General features: G+C 40.8%; 1 protein-coding gene and 1 long non-coding RNA gene across 4 annotated transcripts in view; both read left to right on the top strand.

The window, feature by feature from the left end:
- The window catches only part of PHACTR2 (phosphatase and actin regulator 2), a 171,351-nt gene that overhangs the window by 8,947 nt on the left and 137,557 nt on the right, over positions 1 to 24,847 (top strand). The window lies entirely within an intron of this gene.
- On the top strand, positions 246 to 5,948 carry LOC137570795 (uncharacterized). The gene is made up of 2 exons (XR_011031184.1): positions 246 to 280; positions 5,588 to 5,948. It is a non-coding gene; the product is annotated as an uncharacterized lncRNA (long non-coding RNA).

Raw genomic sequence — 24,847 nt, 5'->3', positions numbered from 1 at the left:
ATTAATGGCACACTCCATATCAGAATCAGAATCAACTTTATTCGCCAAGTGCGGCGGGAGCCGCACCCGGAATTTTTTGTGGACACACGGCAATTGGCATAACAAGCAACAAAACAATTGGCATAAAAAGCAACATCAACATGGTACAGATAGTGGCTACATATTTGACAGACAGTAACAGCAATTGGCAAACAACACATGGTACAGATTCTTAGCTACAGAGACACCCAGACGTCAGTTTAACAGACAGTTTAACAGACAACAGCAGCTCATAGTTCAGGTGGGCAGGACTATCTTATGCAAAGCAGACATATTGTATGGTGACATGTGGTTCTGTGTGGCCAGCTGGAGACAGTTCCTTCTGTGCGCGTATTCCGCGGAGGGGGAGGGGGGGGTGGCTGAGGGAGATTAGGGGGTGGCAGTTGGGAGAGTGCATGAGTTAAGTAGAGCAACCGCTTGGGGAAAGAAGGTGTTTTTATGCCTCGTGGTTTTGGTGAGAATGGTCCTATAACGGCGACCTAGAGGAAGGGGGACGAAGAAGCAACTGCCCGGGTGGGAGGGGTCTTGAATGATCCTGTTTGCCCTGGACCTCATTCTAGATGACTGCAGGATGTCCAAGGGAGGCAGGGGTGACCCGATGATCTTCTCAGCAGCTCTGATTACCCTTTGGAGTTTGTATTTGCCCCTTGCATTAGCCCAAGAGTACCAGACAATGATGGAGGAGCAGAGGATAGACTCGATGGTGGCAGAGTAGAAGCTGATCATTAGCTCCTGCGACATCCCGAACTTCTTCAGCTGCCTGAGAAAGAACAGCCTCTGCTGGGCTTTCTTTTGAATTACGGAGGAGTTCGCATCCCACTTCAGGTTGTCCGTGATGCCCCATAGCATATAATCCCACCTCAATCAGTTGTGGCATATTCCATATGCCCCAAAGCCTATAACCAACTTGTTAAGTAGTTGAACATCCCATATGCCCCATAACATATAAATCCACCATGTTAAACAGTGGTTCACCATATGGCCCAGTGGTAGCAGAACACTGACTGTTAGCCAGCAATTTGCTTTCAGCACAGAGATGTTTTCCTGTTAATCAGTCAAAACACTTTGCAGGCTTCTGAACTTCCTTTCTAGAGCATCAGAACATGCTGCTTGCACTTGATAAACTTTCCACTAATCAGAATGTGAAACCCACTGGTAGATTTCCTGTCCAATAGAGATTGTGACGTTGATATGGAACAGATATGCTGCTGTGAATACTCTCAGACATTCTAAGGTTGCAGGACAATGTATTATGTTTTGATGTCTTTATGCAATATAAAAAGGAAGGAAGTGGCCTGCTGGCACTGAAATGAACAGCAGAGACAGAAAGCGACTTTAAATATTGTAAGAGATTTACATTATGGGGACCCTGTTCTTAAACTGCAAAGTGTAGTACCTGCCAGAGGACTGCATGACAGAATTTTGCTTATTTGCTTATCAAAATCTTTTGTTAACACAAACTTGACTTAAAGCACCATTACAGGTTTTTAGCTGCAAAACCTTTAGGGCCTGTTTCCACTACACGCAGATTGGATGCAGAATGGGTGCAGAAAAACTGACTCCTATGAATGCCTATGGGCCTGTTTCCACTAAACGCGATTTTTCTGATACAGATTTTCCCATAGGCATTCATTGGAGTCAGTTTTTCTGCATCCATTCTGCATCCAATCTGCGTGTAGTGGAAACTTATTTCATGCTAAAAACGTAATATTTTAGCACTTTAATTACTTTACCATTCCAGGCTTATTTAGTTTGTGTATGGAGATAGTCTCAGTATAAAGTTTTATAAGCAGAACTGAAGACAAGTAAAGAAAACTGTATAACATACGTAAGTCAAATTTGGCCTCAATTCACTAAGCTTAACTCCTGTCTTTAATAACTCTTCAGAGCTGTTTTACAGTTATCACCATGGTGATATAATTGTGATAACTGTAAAACAGCTCTGAAGAGTTATTAAAGACAGGAGTTAAGCTTAGTGAATTGAGGCCAATAATATTGTCTATGTTAATACAGTAGTGGTTACAGTAAATGTGTCAGCAGGCTCTGCTGTGAGGTAAACTTGCTGATTGCTGTAACTCTGAGGAGAGTCACATGGCCACTGGGAGCAGTGGTGAGTGGGGTGGATCTTTATCGCAGACCATTTCGCAGACCATTTCCACAATTAAAATGACAGAAGAAAATTTGAAGATATCTGGATGGTGACTGCTGTTTAAAAATGTTATTTTAAAATAAGAAGCTATATATTTCTTTGGAGAGGGTAGCAGATTTACTTTAAGGCCGGTTTCACACTGAAAATTGCTGGTAGCATGTGGTGTGGTCCGGGGGCCGCACCGCCAAAAACAGGCCTTGCAGCCGGCCAAGCAGGAAGTGCCGCTCACTTCCTCACGTGCATTGCATTGTGGTGCACTGCGTTGGTAGGAAAGGCCCATTAGACTTACATTGCCCTGCAGTAGGGTGCGGTAAAAATGCACCAGTGTGAAAGGCCCTAAACGTGTACCAGAGGCAAATATTGGAATAGAAATGAAATGCTTAACTTCAGTAGCAGGAAACCTCCGGATAGTCCTGAGGCTTTCCAGATCCAGGTAACTGGTATTGTTCAAAAGGAAGTAAACATTTGTTTGATGAAAAAAAAAAGGAAATAAACATGGCAGCCTCTATATCCCTCTCACCTCGGGTTCCCTTTAATGGGTATCATGTTGGATTGTTTGTTTTTGTTTGGTTACATATCTGTATAGGTTAGTCACTCCTGAGGGCATTACCATATTCCAGTCTGTCTGTGGCCAAGTACAGTCCCTTATCACCGCACCTGTGTCTTGTTTTCAGCCAGTTTCATTTTTGTAAAGAAAAAAATGGTCACGTCCCTGGGATCACGACGCTGCACACAGCAGGATAGGGGTGTTCCTAATGCGAGAGGTGACGCCTCTTCCCCATTAGTCTACCGACTAGCTGGCTGTCAGTAGATTCAAGGGGGCACAGTGTGGTGTGGAGTGGCTGAGAGTGGTCATGGAGCAAGGTACCATTTGTCCTCCCTGAATCCGCCTCGGGTACACTTTAATAGTACATTATTAGGGGTATCCCAGTTATTGAGGAACAATGGTACCCTGCACTGACTGCATCCCCTACCTAGTGTCCTCATCCCCCCTCTCGACTATATTGCACCAGCAAATGCAAAATAAAACATCACTGCTTAGCTAAATCTCACCGATTTCTTGTGCTTTTGCAATTTTGGTAGCAGTGCTCTCAAAATCACTTGCAGTCTTGGAACCAGGAGAGCTGCGACCATAGATAGATGAGGGGGTGAGGCTAATTGCTTTAGAGGGTGATAGGAGAGGGAGAAATAAAGAAAAAAAATAGGGGGAAAATTGACTTTTGTATTTGATGAGGCCCTAAGTGATGACCCGACATTTGATCTCGGATCCACTTTAAGATGAGGAGCGTTAATTTTAAATTGTTGCACCTGTTTTAGCATTCCACAACGTTAGCGATGTTCTTTGGCCCCTTCCCAACCTCTTTGACATGTTGACATCAAAATGAAACACACATTTTTCATAAAACAATAACATTTCTCCCTTTCAACATTTCATACTTGTAGTTACTCTAATTACTGTGAACATTCCAGTAATCTCTTATCCTAATGCCTACGTCTGAGGGGGATGTCCCAGAATCATTTGTTTATTGTTTATGTCTAGCACTGCTTTTATTTTGTCAAGTAAATTAATAGGATGTAGTTCATCCTCTTTTTTTTTAAATGCCTTGCTAGTGATTTGTGGGGTTTTCCAGTGGCCTGCCATCACATGTTTATCTGCTGTTTATCTGCTATGATAATGTGGCAAATTCTTAATTGTCATCATGTGCAGTTTCCTGTTTTTTTTTTGGTTTAGTTAGGTTCCTATGAGAATTTTATCAACACCCAACATAGTATATTGTCTATAACCTGGTGTAGATTTTTTTTGACCTTTTTGCAAATTCACCAAATATGTTTATATTTACCCACTTAGCTGAAACATTTGAAACAGTGTGCCTTGTAACCTGAAACATACTTTTTAAGGGAGTGTGAATCTACTGTATATGTTTTCTTTCCTGAGTAAGGAGTCAATCCAAAGCAAACCATGTCTGGCGATAAGGCAGTGTAGTTCTTTTAGGGAGTCAGATAGGAAAGTCTAAGCTGATAAGTAGGTATTTGGCATGCTTAAAGGGTTTTTTTCTTAGGTCATCTCCAGCTCCACACAGCAGGACCTAGGCTAAATGCTGTTCTAAGCTAAATGGAACACCAGCACCCAGTAATCCAGTCTCCAATATAGAAATGTTGGCCTAAGGGGGCTGCCTAGGGAGGCAGGAAATCATGGGCACAATTTAAATTCAGAGCAAAGAAAAATGGCAATGAAGTCAACAATAACAGGAAGGCAACAAGTATAATGTTTGCACAGGTTTGCTTCACAGGATTTGGCCACAGGTTCACTGAAAGCATAATATAACTATGTGTATAACACCTGGAGCAAAATAGTGAGTAAACAGGCTTAATTAAAATTTCAGCTGGAAATGTGCCATCGTTAGTCTCAGTGAGAGATATACAGGCTCCATTTGCAGTAGCTGCATGACATTTTGCAGCCAGCTTTTGATGGCCAACAATTGTACAAAGGTATAGATAACAAATGGGATTCCCAGTAAATTCTGAAATAACCCCCCATGGAGTTCTTCTTCTGTAATATATAGAATATACATCTTGAAATTGCTCCATACAAATCATCAGAATTTTTATTTATATCCCATGTAATGGGAGAACAGCTTTAATGGAGATGATAATCTGATTCTCCGAACACAGAAGCTGGCCATAGGCTTGACATATTGGTGTGAGGGGCATGCAGATATGGCCAGACCGCAATCCGCAACTAGCCCAAAGACTGGGGGGGAGGGGGGGGGGGGTAGGCCCTGCATCATGTGACAAAGTTTAGTAGTGTTCTCATGCAGTGGTGAATAAAATTTCTCCATTCACTGCTGGGCAGGATTTTTTCCTGGTGCTTGGCCAAAACAAAAACAGCCAAGCAGACAACGGTGAAAGACCAAGAAGCCACACTCTAATAGTCTGATGTTATTATAATAATAATAATAAGTGTCTGGACTCACTGTGTAACTACCTTATTTATTAATATCATATGAGCAGGTAATGTTGCCCTTTCTTTGTTCTTTTAATATCAATAAGTAAGGTGTAGATTTGCAGCGAGTGCCGATATTTCTATTACTGCAGGTCTGCCATCTTTTGGTATGATAACAAATTATCTTTCTTGCAACAGATGTCAAAATGCCTGGTACTGACTGTTTTAGTTAAAAGAAACAACTTGTCTGAGGAAACTTTAGTGTGTTTGCCTGTGCTTTCCGATATCAAACTAAATAGCACAAAGTACCTGGAGCCTAGGTCTTGTTTTGCATTTTGGGAGCTAAGCATACTAAGCAGAAAGTTGCATGTAGATTGCATTTGTAATTCCTCCACACATTGTTAGATACATGCAGACCTTATACAGAGCTAGTCTTTTTTTTTTTCTTTCAAAAGGTTGTGGAAGTTCCATAGGACCTCTGGTACACCACCATTTTAGATGCAAAGATCCAATAGTGACTGACATTTGTAGTGTCAAATTCTCCAGCTGGAAATCCAAGTGAAATGCTTCATCCGTATGACTACATGTATTTCTCAGCAGTAGTCAACGTGATATCCATATATACATATGCCTTACCAAGTGCCTGAGCTGTGTGACCAGAGCCACCTGGCTGCTGTGTATGTGAGGACATAACAACGGGTGAAGGACACAGGAGACATTATTCAGGCACTATAAGCTGCGCAGGCCGGAAAAATATGGAATGACTGATGGATTGCTTCCTTGTGTTAGAAATAAATGGTCAAATACTCAGAATTATTCTCCTTCAATGTATCTGTTATTGCAGTGGATTTTTTAAATGCCTTTCCCACTTATCAGCTGCTTAAAAACTTTGCTAAAAACAGCGTTTTCTGCCAGTGAAAATCATGGCGTGAGTTTGAAGAATACGTGAGTTTATAATGTAAAATACACTTGTTCTTTTGGCCAGTCTTTCTGTGAACAAATACACTTGTAAGGCTTGTGAGAAATGCCCTATTCAGAGAAATGATAAACTTGTGATCCCCACCCTTTATTTACACATTTATCTTTAGGCAAAATTAAGACTTTCTAATGCCCATTTCTTGTGATGGGCGGCACAGGATGAGGTCTATGCACACCTGACCTGAGGCAAAGCTACCTAAGATAAGCACAGAGGCATATTCATGCTGGATCCACATGTGCTGTCCATTGCTCTCCTCATTCCCCACAATCACTCCTTGGTGTAAAATTTTCAGACAAGAAGAGGCAGGCTTGCTGTGATATTCCCTCATTTCAACCTGCTATTCCCTCCTGTTTCCTGCCCCGTTCACTCCTCATACTGTATGGAAGGGTGATAGGAGGGGTCCTGGCATCAAGCCCACATCTTCCTGTCTGAAAATGTTGACTTTGGCTAAAAGACCTCACACAGAAGTTTGTGCATCAAGCTTGTGCTTACCTTAGTTACCTTTCCCTAGTTCAGGTATGCTTTAAAGCGGTATTATCACCATAAAAATCTAATTTCAACAGCAACTGGTCTGAGTGTATTAAGTAATAAAGATGCTAATCCTGCATTCAAAACTTTTTCTGCTGTTATGATTTGGAGTTATCACATACTTAAGGAACACTGGCCCTTTAGTAGTCGTGCCAAAGAATTGCATGCTGGGGGTTCTTTTTATCTATAATCTATTCCTCCTTTTCCCTTTATTTCCCTGCCAGCTGCTTATCTGAAACCTAATCCCCTACTCACTTGTGTTTACAAGCAAGGCTGAGGCAACTCAGCGATTGGAGGGGACAAGAAAAAAAGTAAAGGGCAGAAATGACATCACGAGTTAGCCTTAACTGTGGGCAAAAGACATGGCCCCCACCAGGAACAGAATTCTCGTCATTTACTATATAACATTCACTGAAATCAAAACGTGGACAGTATAATACATGTGTTATGTAAGTAGATCAAGTATTTATCTACTTATATATGTGTTTTTTTCCCTGGAATAGTATGGCTAATCCTACTGCTTTAAGAACTAGCAACAACCACACAGGAGCTGTTACAGTTTATTTGCAGGAGAGTCCAGATCAAAGGAATAAGCAAGCATCATATCTTATTATTATTATTATTATTATTATTATTATTTTATTTAGTAATTTCCCCACATAAATCTGTAATCAAGGATAAACCATTACTATCTGTGGAAGTGACTTATTGCTGGAGTTGCTAATCAAGCATTTGGTCTAAACTCATTATACTGTATCTCAAAATATTTCAAAGACATAAGTCTGAAAATTGAAATTAAAACTACACTGGCAACTGCGAACAAGAAGCATATACCGGTACATCATTCAATTTCCTTTGCACTACTGCTTATAAATAGGCCTATTTTAAGAGCTCATTCTTTTCAGCAAAAAAAAAAAAAAAACTTAAAAAAATAAATGTTATACCGTACTTACTTTGGTTTTGTATACGTTTTTGAATGATTCCTTGGCCCTTTCCGGGGTTCAGAATCTGACTCTACCAAACTCTAGGGACAATCTTGGCTGATAGTTAACCTAGTAGTATGTACTGTATTTGGGAGTAGTGGGAAGAAACTCTTGCTAACATAACAATCGTACAATCTCCCTGCAGCTAATGCCATGGTTGAGATCCACACGTGTGACTTAATTGTTGCAAGGCAAGAGTGCTAAACGTTTAGCGAATGTAATTGATAAACCGTTTCTATTTTGTCTCTCACAACAATGGGTGGTTGTTGGAGTCATCAATTTCGCATGATACCCAAACAGTTAATTCTTCCTTGGATCTAAGTGCATTATAAATTTGTCCTTTTGCAGTCCCCATAGTCAGCTGCATCATGACATCACTGCATCCATTATGCGGAAATAGCATCTGGCGAGGTGTACTTTGAGATTTCTTTCATGGAGGACTGCTAACGCATCTGAGTTCTCTTCATCCTGCACTCAGAGGGAAGATAAGAAATGTAACTCATTTTATTATATAATACTTATTTTGTATTCATTTGTATCCTACAGGCAATCAAATACCCTAAGAAATTGTAACTGTTGGAAATGTATGCCTTAATACTTGGTACAAAAACACCAGCGCTGGCACCAGCCTGTACATAACCTCTAATGCATTCTGCTTTATATTGATTTGCTTCACTTTTCTCTTGTTATTCATTTTTCTTGTATTGGTTAGAACATGAATATGCATACGGGAAGTACAGATAGCTCAGAAGATCTGGATAATGAAACATCCTAGTCTTTGTATTGTTCTTTGACACACTGCACAGTTTTACTGTCCTGTACATAAAGAAGGGCGTTTTCTATCACTTTAACCCTCTTACATTCCTTCTAATTACATCAGGACTCTATAAAGCCTTATGTGTCTCACCTATGGGGTGTGATCAGTGCATGCTGTCACTTGGAAATGTGACAAAAATAATGTCATAATGGTGGAGAATGTATTGCTGGTGCAACAAACTCCAATCCGTAAAAGTTCTACAGTTAAAACTGTACAGCATAAATTTAGGGCTCTCTGCGCACATAAATCTTAAAGTCTTCTGCTGGTCACAACTAGACATAAGTGTCACCGAGTGTGACCAGCACTAAGGCAGTTGCGTTTCCTCAGACTTCTCAGCTGAGCAGAAGAACTGACTGCGATCTCCTTCCTCAGTCTGCTGAAGTGGAGTGGAAGAGTACATGATCAAAGACTTTTTTTTTTATTTTCTTGGAACAGGAAGAATTGGCCAAAGCTCACTCAAGGATATTTCAGCAAGAAGGAAAATCACTGTCTGCTGAAACAAATGCTTTCAGTGGTTAGAAGGGCTTGTTACGGCCCCTAAAGAGATTTCTACAGGATCTTCTCAAAAAATTAGCATATTGCGATAAAGTTCATTATTTTTTGTAATGTACTGATAAACATTAGACTTTCATATATTTTAGATTCATAACACACAAGTGAAGTAGGTCAAAGCCTTTTATTGTTTTAATATTGATGATTTTGGCATACAGCTCATGAAAACCCAAAATTCCTATCTCAAAAAATTAGCATATCATGAAAAGGTTCTCTAAACGAGCTATTAACCTAATCATCTGAATCAACTAATTAACTCTAAACACCTGCAAAAGATTCCTGAGGCTTTTAAAAACTCCCAGCCTGTTTCATTACTCAAAACCGCAATCATGGGTAAGACTGCTGACCTGACTGCTGTCCAGAAGGCCATCATTGACACTCTCAAGCAAGAAGGTAAGACACAGAAAGAAATTTCTGAACGAATAGGCTGTTCCCAGAGTGCTGTATCAAGGCACCTCAGTGGGAAGTCTGTGGGAAGGAAAAAAAAAGTGTGGCAGAAAATGCTGCACAATGAGAAGAGGGGACCGGATCCTGAGGAAGATTGTGGAGCAGGACCTATTCCAGACCTTGGGGGACCTGCGGAAGCAGTGGACTGAGTCTGGAGTAGAAACATCCAGAGCCACCGTATACAGGTGTGTGCAGGAAATGGGCTACAGGTGCCACATTCCCCAGGTCAAGCCATTTTTGAACCAGAAACAGCGGCAGAAGCGCCTGACCTGGGCTACAGAGAAGCAGCACTGGACTGTTGCTCAGTGGTCCAAAGTACTTTTTTCAGATGAAAGCAACATTTGCACGTCATTCGGAAATCAAGGTGCCAGAGTCTGGAGAAAGACTGGGGAGAGGGAAATGCCAAAATGCCTGAAGTCCAGTGTCAAGTACAGGTCAGGCATTTCTGCCGCTGTTTCTGGTTCAAAAGTGGCTTTATCTGGGGAATGAGGCACCTGTAGCCTATTTCCTGTACATGCCTGTACACAGTGGCTCTGGATGTTTCTACTCCAGACTCAGTCCACTGCTTCCACAGGTCCCCAAGGTCTGGAATCGGTCCATCTCTACAATCTTCCTTAGAGTCCGGTCACCTCTTCTCGTTGTGCAGCGTTTTGTGCCACACTTTTTCCTTCCCACAGACTTCCCACTGAGGTGCCTTGATACAGCACTCTGGGAACAGCCTATTCGTTCAGAAATTTCTTTCTGTGTCTTACCCTCTTGCTTGAGGGTGTCAATGATGGCCTTCTGGACAGCAGTCAGGTCGGCAGTCTTACCCATGATTGCGGTTTTGAGTAATGAAACAGGCTGGGAGTTTTTAAAAGCCTCAGGAATCTTTTGCAGGTGTTTAGAGTTAATTAGTTGATTCAGATGATTAGGTTAATAGCTCGTTTAGAGAACCTTTTCATGATATGCTAATTTTTTGAGATAGGAATTTTGGGTTTTCATGAGCTGTATGCTAAAATCATCAATATTAAAACAATAAAATGCTTTGAACTACTTCAGTTGTGTGTAATGAATCTAAAATATATGAAAGTCTAAAGTTCATCAGTACATTACAGAAAATAATGAACTTTATCACAATATGCTAATTTTTGGAGAAGATCCTGTATATGGGTCAGTTTTTGCATGCAATCGCTTTCTTGTGATGTGTAAGGATCCGCTCAGCTGGCTGCACAGGCAGACAGCTGTTTGACCATTCCTCTAGTCTGAAGGTTACAGGTCTCTGGAAGAGAGACTTGTCTTTCCTTTGCAAGTTTCTGGTCTGTTCTGTTGTTGAGGAATTTGCATACATTCATTATGCAAATCCCCTACCTGCCTCCTGTGATGACTGGCACTGTATAAGTCATGTTTTTCCCAGAATGCTTTGCTGGTCATTTCCCCTACATGGTTTGTTTGAAACACTCCTGGAGTGTCAGCCATTGTTGATCTGTTAACGTTTACCTTAGGGTAATTCTTGGAACTGTACTAGGCAGTTTCCTAGTGCAGTTAGATCGCATATCTGTTTTGTTTGTCTGTTGCGATTGTCCTGTCCCAGCGGTGGTGGACAGGAAATCGTCCTGTTTGTCTGGGTGCTAACCGGAGCAGCGGTTGCTACTGGTAGCCCCTTCTGATCTGTCTTGCTTGGATTGCACTAGCCTCTAGCGGTAGTGGCAGTGGATCCTTCTGATCTGTCTTGTCGGGATCGCACTAGCCCCTAGCGGTAGTGGCTGTGGCTCCTTCTGATCTGTATTCTGGAGTGTAAGCTGGAGCAGCGGTTGCTACTAGCTACCTCATCTGATCTGTCTTGTCTGGATCGCACTAGCCTCTTGCGTTAGCGCTGTGGATCCTTCTGTTCTGTCTTGCCTGGATCGCACTAGCCTTGTGCTAGCGCTGTGGATCCTTCTGTTCTGTCTTGCCTGGATCGCACTAGCCTCTAGCGGTAGTGGCTGTGGATCCTTTTACCTTATTCCTGTTTCTCGTTTGTCTGTCTTGTCTGATACGAACGCTTGCTGTAGGCTCAGTGAGGTAACCGTTAAGCAAGCGTTTGCGTTCTATTTTGTGTTTGTCTGTCGATGGTTAGTTAGACGTGCTTGTCTCTGTTGTGCTTAACATGCGGAGATCACGCTGTAAACGCGTTCGCTATTGCGAATGAGTGCGGTGTTCGCGTTTAGTTAGCGTTTGTTATTTTCGTTATATCTCATTGTCGTTTGCTGTGCCTTTGCTACTCTTGTGTTCTGTTCTGATCTGCCTTGTGTCACTTCTGGCGATCGCCTCTCTCGCGATCGCGTTCATACTTTGTTTCTGCGAATGTGTGTTTACCGTCGCTGGGTTGCGACTAGATTGGGGAACACACATTTAGCCTATCTCTGTGCTCTTCTCTTTAAGGTCTATCTTGCCCTGCATTGTTGCAATTCGGACAATTCTCATCATTTGGCATTTGGGGCAGTGCAGAGGGTTTTAATCCTCTGGACTCCACAGCTCCATCTGCCGGTGGGAATTTCCCTCTACTGGTGCTTGCACCAAAGCTGGGTACTCTCCTTCCCTACGCTTGTGGAAGACTTCCGCCGTGTCAGCGCACTCCTTGTGCGCTGATCACGGAGATAGTTCCACAATCGTTACATGACGCAGCTTAAAATAAATATTCACTTTTGCCTATGGCAAGGGGATTCATAAAGAAGGAGGATATAAGGCACCAGTCCCTCTCATGAGAAAACAGTAATAACTGGCCTGGAAAAAAATCCACCCTGACGATCAGTGCTTCCCATGAGATGTGACATCCAAGGCACATCTGCAGCAGTTCCATAGCATAGTTTGATGTACAGTCATACGGTAACTTATTTCTCTAGTTACTTATCAGTTAACTACTATCTTATGACTCCCAGCAGATTTTAAGGGTCCCTTTACACTGAACTGAAACATGAGAATTCACATAGCGAATTAGTGCTAATGCAATTTCAATAGTTACGTTTATATTGAATGTACTTTTCTTCTAATCCGTTCCGTTCTGAAAAAAATTGGATTGCCTGGAGCACTAGATTACATGCAAATCTCGCATAATGATTCTCAATGACTCCACATGCTAAATGTGAATTTACATGTTTTCATTGGCATGCATTTTAGTAGGAAGTTGTCGCACGCACGTGGAGATTCATGCTAAAAACATGCAAAGAAAGCATGCTGTTTCCCACACTTGCATAAATGCACAATGACTCATATCACATATATAGCACTTTTTGCCTGTAGAAATAAGCCCTAATGGAAATTCCACATCCATAGCCTGGATGTTTCTTGAAAAGTGCAATGTTTTTGTTTTATTTTTTAAAAAGGCTTCTCAAGAGTTTTCCTTGATAGATGTATTAGTAAGTACAGTAAGTACTTGATAGATGCATCAGTAAGTCTTATGTACCGAATGTTAGTCTATGGCATAAATCATGGAGAAGCATGTCACTCACACAGTCTCTGGCCAGTTATGATGATGTAATTACATTCTTATTTCATTCCTGTGTGTAATAAAAGACACATGATTACAGTCATAGACTTCCAAACTGATGATCTAATTTATCACATACTTCACCATGAACTGTTCTGTAGGAGGAATGATGTCGTAGACATTCATGATCTCTACCATCCCATATACTTGACGTATGCCAGTAATTTCACTTTCTGTTTCTTGCCACACTCAGTTTCTCTTTCAAACTATTTTATTAACGGTTTTTACAAAGAATAAACAAAGGAGAAGCATTTTAAACATTGTACACATATACAGATAATTGAACAATGGGGTTTTAGGAATGCACAACTCCCCACGCAGTGAGGTGTTCTATTATAACAAAACAAGCGGATACCAGCAGCGCTAAGGGAACATATGCTGGCATCCTAGTAGGAAATTATGGTCAAATTAAATATGAGTTGAGTAACAAAGTCCATCACGCAGGATAAATGGACATAGCAGAGAAGACCATAAGTACCAGAACTCTGAAAACGCACCGACTGGCCACACTCAGTTTCATTAGTGCAGCCAGGATTTGATTGGTGTTTCTTTTCTCCCAATGCTTTGTTTGTACCCTGTCTTGTATATATTTAAAAATTAGCTAAGCATATTTATAAACCAGTGTGCTTTTTATCTTGTGATTGTTAATTTTCATGCTCTGCTCAAGTTGATAATCACAGTTGCATTGTGAAATTGGAATTTCTAAGAACATTTACCTTAGAAGCAGAACAGCACATTTTGTCTCATCTACCTGTGCTTCACACAGCCATGGGAGTGCAGAAATAAGCTGTCTCCAGGTGTCCATATGTATGAGAATTCAGCCATGTAATGGGATAAAAGTCTTTCTTTTTTCTTGTTTTCTCACAAAGCCAGTACTGCAGCATTAATGCTTCAGGAGAGAGCTGTGGAAAATGTCTAATGCTGGGTACAGACTATGAGATTTTATGGTCGATTTACTGTCAGATCGATTATTTCCAACACGTCCGATTTGCTTTTCAATCGATTTCCGAGCTTTTTCCGATCGATTTCCATTAACTTTAATAGGAAATCGATTGGAAAATGCTCGTAAATCGATCGGAAAGCAAATCGGACATGTTGGAAATAATCGATCTGACAGTAAAGCGACCATAAAATCTCATACTGTGTACCCAGCATATAACATCATTTGCATGTGGCTGCTTTCATATGTCACATCCACCAAAGAATCTCTGAGGTATAGACAATTGAATCTACACTTGGACACAGAAGCGAAGATTGTTCTTATTACCTGTGTGGTGCTATAAACACCAGCTTAGTTTATGAATGATTGTGCAGTACTATGCTATGTATGCTTCTCTGTAGGACTAGTGGTTTCACAGTGACCAGCTTCAGATTAGTCATATTGATCAGGTCATCTACTATAATCACCCCACTGTGTTGGCTGTTATGCACTTTGTACAGCAAATTCTCTGTGGTTGTTCTTGCCTGATTTTAGGGTCTATTCACATCTGTGCATTGTATATTAAGGTGTTGTCAGGCATTTGATTGCATAGTTATGAAAGACCTGTCCTAGCAGGATGGTTTGCAGGGTGTTAACATGCATACAAAGCCTATATAAATATGTATGGAGTAGAATGTGCTACTGTAGACAGTAAGATGTGAATAGACTGTAAGTATATGGTTAAATACAGTAGTTAAAATGGTAGTAGTCTTGTAAATGCAGCTAAGTAGCTCTGGAATACAAATTAAATAAGAGCCTTTGCCGATTAGTGAATGTGATACTTGCTAAATATTTTGGGTTTCATAGATAGCTAAAAGTCATTATGTAAAAAAAAAAACTACTTTCAGCTCAAATTTGTCATTTTCAGAACAGTTGTGTTTAGTTAGAACCTTTTTATGCTATTACTTGCGGGGATTGCATTTCCGAGATGTAACCTTTGTTGTGTCTTTCTGCTCATATCAGGTAGTGTATTTTGAATGTGATTGTTATTTCATTTAGAATGACTTATGAAGATGGTAGACCTTTTGCAGGCTCCTCTAGCCATTGTTCTTTACAGAGTGATGTTGGCTGGGCAGTGAGTAATGCTTCACATTTCCTGCTTCACATAGCAGGCTGTTCCCAGTGGTCCAGCTGGGAGGGGTAAAGGAAGTCCTCTTGAAATGACAATGATAAGCACAGGATCTCTGCTTCCATAGAAGGACTCCTGCCAATTTCAGAAACATTTTGGTGAGGGAAAGGGGTTTGGTTACACTTTTTAAATTACTATTTAATGTGAACTCGCTGGACCTGGGCATGACATTTTTTTCTATAATTAATCAATGCAGTGACCTTATTATATTTAGAATAAAATTGCTAATAAACTTGTATAGTTTCAAGTTTTGTTTCATGTGCTGCCCGGAGTGACTGCTGCATGCAATCCAATGTTTCTTCAAATTGGCAAATGAACCAATCATGATGATTAGATTGAAAATAATGTAATTAAAAAGTGCTTAATTTTAAAATGATTATGTATAAATGATTTAGTCAGTGTTTTCCCATTGTAAAATCTTTCCTCCCCCTTATTTGCATTCTGAAATTTATTACATGGTGAAAACTTTACTGCTTGCAGCTGATGTATGTGGAAGGAGATGCTGCTTTTTTGGCAGTTGGAAACAGCTGTTACTTCCCACAATGCAACAAGTCTTCCACATTGTGATGTCAGTACCTAGGTCCTGACATCACACTATGGGAGTGGTTTCACCACAATATCAGCCATACAGAGCACCCTGATGATCCGTTTGATAAAAGGTAAAGATTTTTCGTGGGAAAGGGGTTATCAGCTACTGATTGGGATGCAGTTCAATGCTTGGTTACAGTTCCTCTTTAAGTAATTATTGTTTGCGCATCTTCTGTTTTTGAGTGTTTTTGCTTTCTGTTCAAGGTTGATTGTATCAGATTTTTTTTTAATGACTGCTTTGTGAGAGAGCCAAAGCATACATGGTGAGGTTTCCCACCAGTGTAGAAACCTTGTCAGGGTCTGACTGTGACCACACACTGGGAATACAATGAGCAGACCATAAATGAGGTGCTAAGTTTGCACTAGCTAGAAGCACGTGTAGCCTTTAGTAAATTTTGTTAGCTGTAGAATAATTAGTGTAGCTCCTTCAAAGGTGCCCATACATGTGTTGATTTTCCTGAGCAGATTCGATCACTATGATAACACCTGCCAGATTAATGCCCCAACATGGCAACCCCAATGATAGTTTCAATAGATTTCTGGCCAAAATCGATCAAAACTATTGATCGCTCTTGAAGGAAAAATCTTACTTGAAAAGGGACAATCGGATGCGTGGCCATGTTTCCCAGTCTAAAACAGTGCTCCCCAGGGCCTTGCAGAATGTTGCTAGTAGAGTGTGCACTCACCTGTCCACCAGCAGGCTCCTCCCTCCATCCCTGCTGGGGTACCTGTACCCTATGACCTTGCAGCATGTTTGTAGTCACTGAATATACTTGCCCCTGGGTCATATGGTACATAGGAGAGAGGGCACAGGAGGAGTGTTCCAGTAGACAGGTGAGTGCGTGCTCCACTGCCAGCACTCTGCATGATCCCAGGGGAGCACTAGATGGGGGGGGGGCAAGGGGACCTAGGGGAGATGCCAGTCAAACCTGCAGTGCGCAGGCAGTGGAAATTCACTTGAGTTTTAATAGATTCCTGTGGGAAATCTCTTAAATATCTATTTGTAGATTGCAGCAGTAATATATCCCTCTCTGATCAGATTTCGATCAGAAAGGGATCTATCTGTTGGTTGCATCTGGTGCCAGCCTGAAAGTGTATGGTTACCTTAAATTCCATTTGTTTATCTTAATGCATTTATCAATGTGTATTATGTTAGCATTGTTGAACAATAGTCTTTGAGGTTTGGTTAGGTGGTCTTAAGACCTTTTTGAGATGTTCTGTCAATTTTGGATTCATGGTCTTATTAAAATGTACACAATATTAAGTATATATTTATAATTTAGATCACTAACAATTTTATGCGTTGCTATAATGGTGTGTATTGGATATTCTGGCAAAGTATACATGTGAAACTTTGTGTTCTCTTGAAGTGATATATACAATATGATTCCTCCTTTCGACTCCCCCACAATGGTATTCAGTGTCTGTAGGGGGGCTTTAAGCACCTCAAAAAAGAAAGCAAAGTGAAGACATTCGTTCATGGGTGACGGGGAATTGGGGCCAAGCCAACCCACTGAGGCAAAGTGTACATTATCATATTATTTCAGCTGATTATAACTGATCATTTTGATATGTGGTTTTATTGAAGGTAAGCTGTGCGTTCTTATATTTTCCCCTTCATATGCTCAGTTTCCAATAGCAGTGGATGCAGTGGATATACATACATATATACAGTAGTCCACAAAAATGAAAAAATCAATCAAAAAATAGTTACTTGTACTGCTTCAATAAAGCAGTCCTTGTATTTTTAAAGTCAGATATACATATCTGATTGTGACTGTACATATGATGTGTACATAGGAATCTCATATATACTAAATAACATCTATGCTGTAAGAATAAAGCCTGATGTGTAGCGTGTCACTAATAGAGATGGTCAATGAGATGGAAATAATTCTGTGCTGATGCTGGTTTATGCAAATGTATGCACTCTCTTTGCTGATGAAATCAAATAATTTCATATGTTGTTAAAATTTGTTTTGATGATTACGTATTAAAGGATACCGGAGACGGATGAAAAGAAAAGTTTTATACATACCTGGGGCTTCCTCCAGCTCCCTTCAGGCTAATCAGTCCCTTGCTGTCCTCCTCCGCCACCTGGATCTTCTGTTATGAGTCCCGGTAATTCAGCCAGTCAGCACAGTTCGACTGTGTGCCACTCCCACAGCCAGGAGCATTCTGAACCTGCACAAAAGTGCTGTGCAGGTGTAGTACGCTCCCAGCGGTGGAGTGTGTGCATGCGCACTACGCCCGACTGGCTCAAGTACCTGGATCCATAGCAGAAGATCAAGGTGGCGGAGGAGGACAGCGAGGAACTGATTAGCCTGAAGGGGGCTGGAGGAATCCCCAGGTATGTATAAAACTTTAATTTCATCTGTCTAAGGGTTACTTTAAGTTACACAGTAGTACTATACTCTACATATGCACTCCTCACAGAGCTGCAGGGAATCCACTGAGAATGTTGTGCACATTGAACACAGAGGTATTGTCTATCACCCATAATCCTGGTTCAGATTGTACCTGAAGAATGTGTAATAGAGAAAGAATCTCCTCATTCTCCTGCAGAGTGCCTGCACATCACTCTTACATGTACCTACAGTCACATTGCTTAGGGCCTGATAGATGTTCTTTGTTCCAGTCTGTACCATCTACAAGTACTCTCGCCAAGGACTAGTTTTAGTCTATGACTAAAAGTATTAGAGGCAGAAGATCCGCCGGATATCCAGGTAACTGGTATTGTTTAAAAGGGAATAAATATGGCAGCCTTCATATCCCTCTCAATTCATAAGCGTTGTCAGTTAAAGGGGAACTTCAGCCTAAACAAACATACTGTCATCAAGTTACATTAGTTATGTTAATTAGAATAGATAGGTAATATAATCTCGTACCCACCCGGTTTTAAAAGAACAGGCAAATGTTTGTGATTCATGGGGGCCGCCATCTTTGTCATGGGGGCAGCCATCTTTTTGGTTGGAAGGAGGTGACAAGGAGCAGGAGACACAGTTCCAATTATCCTGTGTCCTGATTACCCCGCCCAGCTGCACACGCTAGGCTTCAAATGTCAAATTTAAAATGTAAAAAAGAAAAAAAAAATTGCACCAAAACAGCAGAACGAGAACAACAAAATCAGAAATCCCATCATGCTTTGCACAGCATCAGGGGAAAAAAGCCTGGGCAGTTTTCTTCTATGCCGCTAAAAATGAGGCTTGTATAAGAGAAACAAAGTTCTGATGCTGTGAAACTGTTAAAGAAACACAAAGCCTTTTCAGTGCTGCTGAGTCGATTTTTAGTCCGGAGGTTCACTTTAAGAGCTGCATTTCACGTTACATACTTTCAATCAACAAGATTGTAATATGCAAATTAGAGAAGTCTGAGTCGGTGGAATCCTAACCTGAGGAGTCGGTGGATTTTAGTACCGACTCCACAGTCCTGACAAAGGCCCAGCAAAAAGTGTTTTCATAATGTGATGACAGTATGGCAGCTTCCATGTTCCTCTCACACCAGTTTCCCTTCAAGGAGTTATTGGTCTTCCCCAGATACCACAAGAAGGTTTAGTGTCACACATCTAGGTTGGAGTTGGTCAGTAGGATAATACATGGACAGACACAGGTCAAAAGTGGTGGTAATCAGGCCATTCCAGATATGTGTAGTAAGTCAATTCAGGTTACAAACAGAAATAGATGACAGGCCAGAGTTTTTACCTAAAGCAGTGAGGATTCACAGAACATGCTGATGTTACAAGGAAACAGGTCTGTTTCCGACCATTTTGGTGCCTTAGGGATTTCATTAACTTTTGCACCGAACATATTCTGCTGTACAGTAAATAATTATATTAATCAATGAAGAACAACATTAGAACCATTATGAGCTTAGTAGGCTGGAGTCTGAGACATCACTGCTATTATAATGAGGTCAGCATTGTTATGCTACTTGTGGGTGCTCATTTACCGTAATGTTTAGTTATGCTAGGTAGACTGGAGTTTTATCTGATTGCTGCCCCTTGTTCCATCATATGCCTTATGTGACATACCCTTTGGCTGTGTTAATTCCATTCATATTTGTGCCCTGGGAACCGTTCTTTGGAATATGTTCCAGAAAGTAGTGTCCTAGGCAACTACTCTTGTTGCCTATACCTTAAAAAAAGGCCCTGTAAGGACAGACTGGATTCTTCTGGTCAGGTACTGACAGTGCACTGTGGAAATGTGTACCTGTCATAACTGCATCATGGGTGATTCTGTTAATGATTTTGTATATGTGCATTTGTCTGCAGTTTTGATCCTGTGACTGTCAGAGAGCTGGAACAAGAATAAGTCTGAGAGCTGTGACAGGCATTTTTCATTAAAAAAAAAAATGTCAGCAATGGCAGCTCTTATAAGTTTAATAACCACAGTTCTTCCCCAGTAAATGAAGCTAAGCATTTTTTTCAGCTTATAGAAACTGATTGCTTTGCGTTTTTTCTCTTTCTTATTAAAATGACCTATAATTTTATACCTAGATCTACACATTTTTTCGCACCACAAAAAAAGCAGCATTTTAGACGAAAAAGTATATTCCGTGTCCTCTATCCAAGTCTAGGAAAAAGCCTTGGAGCTAGGAGGAAATTGCAGCTGAAGGTGTATTAACAGGCTGTATTCAGCCAGGCCAACATCTGTTAAATCATCTTTATTGGTTTTCTTATTTTTTCTGATCGGCATGTTGTACTCCTAAATGAGATTTATCTGCAAGCACAGATACTAGTCTGCAGCTAGAAAGCCATCCAGTAAAACCAATACTAACACGACTGTAATTATCAGTAATGTCAGCTAGCTATAGACAAATTTGTTAAAGAGTAACTGTTAGCCCCCAAATTGAAATTTAAAACACTATTGCAATGTTTTATTTATTATATAAGTGAGCCAAAAAGCCAATGTACAAGTTAAAAATCAATCTAATTTTGTTACTATGTAACCTTTCCCCCAGCTCCGGACGCAAGCCGCATATCAGATACTGTAGCATGCAGAGCATGCCTATGTCTGGCCGACCCCCCTCTCCCCCCCAGGACCAGGTGCCGATCTATTCGCACCACAAACAGCTGACCGCTCTGACAGGGAGAGAGAGCGGCAGCACTTCCAGAGCAGCACCGCAGAGCAGCCGGCGCCGTGCATCTCTCTCACATGTGATTCTCTCACATGTGACTCGGCGGCGGCTGCTCTGCGGTGCTGCTCTGGAAGTGCTGCCACTCTCTCCATGTCAGAGCGGTCAGCTGCGGTGGGGAGAATATATTGGCACCTGGTCCTGGGGGGGAGAGGGGGGTCGGCCAGACATAGGCATGCTCTGCATGCTACAGTATCTGATATGCGGCTTGCGTCCGGAGCTGGGGGAAAAGGTTAGATAGTAACAAAATTAGATTGATTTTTAACTTGTACATTGGCTTTTTGGCTCACTTATTTAATAAATAAAACATTGCAATAGTGTTTTAAATTTCAATTTGGGGGCTAACAGTTACTCTTTAAAGAACAAGTGACACCCATGCTAACCTAGAAATTAAAAACACATATATAAGTAGATAAATACTACTTCTACTTACATAACAGATGTATTGTGCTATCCACGTAATGATTCCTGTGAATTTTATAAAGGAAAAGCAGAAAATCCTCTTCTAGCCAGTGGCCATCTTGCCAAGCTAATGCTGACATCATATCCTCCCTGACTCTGGTTTTCCCCCCTCCCTTCTCTTGCTCATTGTGTATTCATTAGCTGCCCTCCTCCCAGAGTCTTTTTTTTATTTACACATCCAATCACTGAGTCACCTCACCCTTGCTTGTAAACACAAGTGATCAGCTAGGCAGGGAAATAAATGGAAGAGGAGGAATATATTATAGATAAAAAGAACTCCCAGCATTCAAAAGAACTCCCAGCATTCAACTTTTTTGCACTGTTTGGCACTAGGGACAGTGCTCCTAAAGTATGTGATAACTCCAAACCATAACAGCAGAAAAAGCTTTGAATGCAGGATTAGCATCTTTATCACTTAATACACTCAGACCAGTTGCTGTTGAAATTTGATTTTTATGGTGACAATACCGCTTTAATACATTCCCATTGTAAGAAGACACCCTCAGAACTAACCATGTCTTAGGGAAGGAATTACTCTATCAGGAAAAGTAATATCACCAGGGTAGTCGGCCTTTCCTCCTTGGGGCTATCTGGGATTATTGTTTGTGTTTGTTTTTGGGTGGAATATTTAAAATAAATGGAGATCTGCTTTGTGATGGGTACAGATATGAAAGTGTCCTATCTAACAGTCATGGGATTAGATTGTAACACTCTGTCTGTGCGGTCACCCACTGATCTATATTGTAAACCTTGCCTGAGGGAATAGTGATCAGCTGTTATATATTTTTTTCAAGCAGCCATTACCAGTGCCGTAATTGCTGAAATAGGGTCTATTAAAGCTTCTGCAGCTACTTGGGAGGAAAGGCGTGTCACTCTCCATATGAATGCCAATGTTATCTGATGTCCAGAACATGTGGGATAGTCTGATTTTTCAATAGCAAACAAAAAAAGAATGGGGAATGTGAACTGGCTTATAGGAGGGTCCTGCAGTCTTCAGATGGTCTAATTTAAGACAAGCTTGTTCAGGAAGGGGAGCGCAGTCACAAACTGTCAGAGGGTCCCGGCCAATGGCAGTGGTGTGGAGGAGGATACAGGAAGCCTCTGGCCTATCCAAAGGCTTCCCTCTTCCTATGTAAGTATCTCACTTTTTGTCTCTAGGAGACTACAGGTTTACTTAAAGCAGACCTGAACTCAGAACTTCCCCTCTCTTCTAAAAGAAAAACAGCATAATAACTTTTTCAAATGAGTTTATCTGCTGTGGTCAGTCAGCTGACACGGGGAGAGTTCGAATTACAACTTGGGATTAGTCATAAATGAGGGGGAATTAGACTAAACTCTCTAAGTACATACAGGGTGCATTTCTTTATGTCCTGTGCAAGAGTTCAGGTCCACATTAAAATTAATTTGGTACATTTTATTTTGAGCTGTTTTTTTCCTATTGAAAAGTAATAAAAACATTAACAGACAGAAAATCCAATAGAGGGGTTTATTATATTAGGGGGAGCTTGTGCTTCTCAGCTGATCCAAGTGGGCAAACATTCACATAGCTATTGTCATGTGTCATAGCTGTGTGTCATGCTTTGTATCTTCATCTGTTATATAATGTTGTTACATAGCTTTACAGAAAGCTGTGGGGTTTCTCGTGGTTTGCATGTTTTAGTACATAAAAGCCATGCATTGTTTATTATTACTATTTTCATTTTTATTATCATTACCAAAGTCCACTTAATTTGCTGAAAGTACTTACAAGGAGAATAATTTCAATTCTCACAATATTCAAGGAATAATAGGGTACATGACCTATACAGTATATTGGTAAAGTTTAGCAGGTAGGTAGCACACACAAAGCTTGCCAGGCTTTAGGAAAATTACATAGTGCACCATGTAATTTGCGTAATATTACTTAACCTTTACATGTGAGTGCATGATGTACAGTGAATACCCAGTGTATCAGATTATAGAGTAAATTGTCCCAAATGTATGCAGAAATGCACGTTATGTTCAGAAATGTTTTATAAGCAAAAATTCTTAGTTGTTGTGCTGATACCTGATAGAGATGTACCAGCTACCTGTCTGGGCTAAGAACAAAAAAATGGAAGGTGCATGCACACGTCAAATCCTTGTCTTCCGACACCATCTTAATCATTTCAAGCGACAGTGGTCATTTTAGGCAGCAGTATTTGCTGTACAGATGCACTGCTTGGTCCACCAAACTGTGGAAGCTTCTTTTGAAGAACCTGCAGAACAGTGGGTAACCAGGAAAAAGTGATCAGTTATGATGGATTTCTGAAGACGAAACCAGTGACATTGAGGACCAACTGAATACACTTTACATTTCTGGCTTAAACAATCAGGAATTATAGTTTTTAGTCAAACAAAATCTAAAGTGCATACTTGACTTTAGTGTAAAATACCTAAGACATGGGTATTAAGTTTTATCTAGTCATTTATCTGAAGTCATTACATCTCTTGGGCAAAGACAGGATAATTTATGGACTCTGCAGGAGTATAGCTGAAAGTACTCACTTATACATTTATATAGCAGAATAGTACAAAAAAGTCTATAAAGACAGGTCCCAATGAGCTGCAGTATACATTATATGGATATAAGTACAAGTACTTATAAGTACTTCCGGGTCACGACTTAGCTTCCGAATGAAGGAAGCTGACAGAGGCGGAGGAGCCATGAAATGGAGGAGGCAATGCTGATTGACAAATGCCAGGTAAACAGAAGGCTAGCGACAATCAGCTATTTTTCAGGGGGGACTGGCAGCGGCAATAGAAGGACACAGAGAACATGCCTCTGTGGCCTATTAGCTTTAGAAAATCTGCCCCGGGTTCTCTTTAATGATTACAGGAGCCACGTGCATGTTTGTTTTTCATTCATACACATACTGTATATGTAACATGCCATACTGGGGGCAGAGTACACATGCAGGCTGCAGTATATAGAAGACATGGAGCAGACAATTTCACTGGTCTGTAATGAAATATATAGGTATATACATTTTTAATAATGTGTCTTTTTCCATTACATAGAGGTCATTTTATATCATCAAATCACCAATTATTATGGTTTCATATATTGTATGGTCACCTCAGGACTAACAGAAGGAATATCAGTAGCGTGACAGATAGTTATATTCCAATCCAGCTGCAGTGTAGAGGGACTATTAAGCAGGAATAAGTTAAATGGTTGTCCGTTCCTGTATCCTTATGACTATAGGTACATACAGTATTTATGGGACCCTCTTAAGAGTATGTAAGTAGGAGAAAAGGGTACAGACCTACAACCACTGCTGGATTCCTGATTAATACCCATCCTAGACAGAGGGCTTCCTGCCTGCTGGAAAATGTGCATGATGGCAATGATCTGTCCTCTGCACTGGTGTGAGAAGAGGGCAGGCATTAATAGCTACTCAAGCCACAGGATGAATACAGATATTCACTGCACTGCTTGTGGATGGCATTTTCAGGAAGACATTCATCCTTCTGTGGTTAGCTTTACACAAAGACGTGAGCATTCAAGTGCACATCCAGAAGTGAGCCATATCAGCTCATCAGAGCTCACTGTACTAAAGTGAGATGACTTATGAGGTGACTATTACAT

The sequence above is a fragment of the Hyperolius riggenbachi genome, chromosome 4 (assembly GCF_040937935.1).
Source record: "Hyperolius riggenbachi isolate aHypRig1 chromosome 4, aHypRig1.pri, whole genome shotgun sequence".
Lineage (NCBI taxonomy): Eukaryota > Metazoa > Chordata > Amphibia > Anura > Hyperoliidae > Hyperolius > Hyperolius riggenbachi.
This window is presented reverse-complemented; position numbering and strand designations above follow the sequence as displayed.